Source organism: Danio rerio, chromosome 17 (genome assembly GCF_052040795.2).
Source record: "Danio rerio strain M-AB ecotype USA chromosome 17, GRCz13ab, whole genome shotgun sequence".
In the NCBI taxonomy this organism is placed as follows: domain Eukaryota; kingdom Metazoa; phylum Chordata; class Actinopteri; order Cypriniformes; family Danionidae; genus Danio; species Danio rerio.
In genome coordinates, this window is record NC_141037.1 from 23300430 (window position 1) to 23303597 (window position 3168).

Genomic DNA, 3168 nt, shown 5'->3' on the forward strand with positions numbered 1-3168 from the left:
ACAGTATATAAGATTTGATAACCTTTGTGTGATAATGTAGGTAAAAAACAATTATTTATCAATAAATCATATTTTATCCATAACTTAGTACCTAAATCAAGTCAACTTAAAAATCAAGCAAAAAAAATAAATAAATAAAATAAAAAAAATTATATATATATATATATATATATATATATATATATATATATATATATATATATATATATATATATATATATATATATATATATATTTTTTTTTTTTTTTTTTTTTTTTTTTACGTTACTTACATTTGTGCATAGGTGCATGATTTTGAATTTAAAATGATTGCCATTAAACTCCACATTTGAGTGTATAACGCTTATGAACTGTGAGTTGATTATGTAATGGACTATGTTGGTACAACTGGTACCATTGATGCCTTGCTTTCATGCGGTGACCCATGACCTCATCCGAGGACACCAGCATGACATCATCCATTACCTCAGTGGTGATGCTAGCTGAAGGTTTCTTCATCATACACATGCATCAGTTTAATTACAATATCTTTACTGTAAACAGTCGAAAGAATGAACAAGAGCGCAGATTAAAAGAGTTTCTGTTCCAGTAAACATTAGCATAACATTGTTTGGGTTTAACAAAGTTCATTTATAAATGAAAAATCTGTCATCATTTATTCATTCCTGTGTTGCTCCAAACCCATACAGTATGTTTTTCTTTGCTCAGCGGATTACAAAAGGAGATGTTAAGTGGAATAAGAGCCTTTCACACAGTAACACCATTCATTGTATTTAAAATGTGAATGTTGCTTGAGGCTGTCAATTGCTAACTTTCAAAACAGTGTAATATCTCCTTTCATATTCCATGGAAGAAAAACTGTCATACATATTTGAAGCAAAATGATGGTAAGTAAATGGTGAAATTTTGGTCTGTTTAATGCGGTCATTAAAAAATAAAAACATATTTAAGACCCATTAAAGGGAGTTTAACTAAAAAATGTATATTACCTTACCACTCACACTCAAGTGGTTTTAAATGTGTATGAATTTCTTTCTTCAGTTGAACACAAAGCAAGATATTATGAAGAATGTTTTGAAAAGCAGCCACTGATATCAATTGTTATAAAAAGAAAATACTTTAAAAAAATTAATAGTTGTTTATTTTTTCAATATTCTTGAGCATCTTGATTTTGTGTTCAACAGAAGAAGAAAACCAAGAAAGGATGAGTAACTGATTACAGAATTTGTGAACTATCAAAGAACAAGGAACAGACTTAACTTAAAATTTTAAGGCAACAAACTTCATGACATTTTTGAGTTACTGCACGATTTAAGTAAACTCAAAAATGTCCTGAAATTTTAAGTTGAGTCAACTTTTTTACAGTGAAGGAGGAACTAGCAATTAGACTTAAAGGCTTAAAAATCTTTTTGAATGAGCCCTTACTGAGTTTGACATATATTAATGATGTAGATCACTTTCAAAATATATTTTAAGCTGATAAACAGTAGAAATCGTCACCTTAGAATTATAAGGTTCTATCTGACATTTTTGTCAAAACTGAGTTATTCACATATTCCCAATAAATGACAACTTATTTACATTATGTAATTTTTTTTATAAGTTGTTTACATTTTAAGACTTTTTATTTAAAAAAACAAATGTTACACACATACTGTTTGCTGGGAATGCAAAAACTTTAAAGCTCATTATCTCAAAATCTTTGAGAATGCAGATAGAACCTTTTAATTCCAAGGTGACGAAATGCTGACAGACAATAAGAATCTATCTCAAGTGGCATCCATCTCACCACATTAAAGCAACTGCTTTATTTAACTGCTTGACTGTTTAAATATGCAAATAAGGCATAATCTAACCAAATACATTCATTTACATAAAGCCAGGTAGAAAATCCCACTTTTATTAATTTAACATATTAGATTTAAAGTAAAAAAAAAACTGTAAATAGTTTTTTTTAAATGATAACAATAAACAAATAAAACCAAACTACAAAATGTAGAGTAAAACAGTTATAATAAATAAATTGTTAAAATAGAATAAAATAGGCTATAGGCTATAATTAGTAAAGTTTAGTGCAGAAGTCACATTATTCAGAGACTATGGGCTACAAATATATACATTTTAATTAAAACCTACAAATGTAATAAACACAAAAGTTTGTTTACACACTTCTTTTTAGTAGGAAATTTCATAAGTTAAAAAAGAAGAAATTAGCAATTCCATATAAATGTCAACTTTCCCATATAAAATTAGGGTTTTCACCAAAATAGCAAAATCTTTTTTATGTTGTTTGCCTTGTATTTTATAGAACTGTAAAAATTCTTAAAAATGTGTCGGCCAATGATTTCAAACAATTATTTTTGATTTACTAAATTCACACAAAGTGCCAATTTCACATCCGTCACATCCATTACCGAGAGATGTCACATCTATAACAAAGCTTTTTCCTTATAAATGCAAAACTGTTAAATCAATCATATTTCTTCTTTAGTGAGACAACTCTTATCATTTTGATTAGAATTACTATTTTTACTTATTTAAAATCTAAAAAATGTTTACAGCTCGATATGTTTCTGATCTCATAACTCTGTGCTTAGTTTTTTTTTTTTTTTTTTTTTAGAAAATAAAAGCAGATATTTTAATATAAAGTTAACATAAACTTTCTATGTGAATTTATGTTTTGAGTTTTTAATTTCACATTCATAACTGGAATTGCTCAAATGTTATTGAAACGAAATACCAAAGTCCATGAATGTTTAAACCTTAATACAAATCGAACAAAAACTTTCTGAAAGTGACCAGTTTTGGGTAAAAAACCCGAGAAGTCTGATGGACAGGAGTCTGATGGATAGCTCGGAATGTAGTCATTTTGATTGACGTGTAAGAACCATTCCTCATTGGACAACCCAAAGGCGTGGCGTATAACTGTGCCACGCAGCTTGATGCGAAGGTTATAAATATTAATAGGCCAAGCTGACGTTGCTTGGTAACCTTGGAGCATCCAGTCGCGTTTCCTAATTAATATTTACAAGCCTTCCGTCGCCATAGTGGGATTCGCCACCTTTCCGTCAATCAGAGTTTACTGGTCGAACGTCACGCAGCCTGATTAATATTCATGAGACAAGCACGGAGACTCTTTAAAGTTAAATAAACGCCGCGCCGCGACTT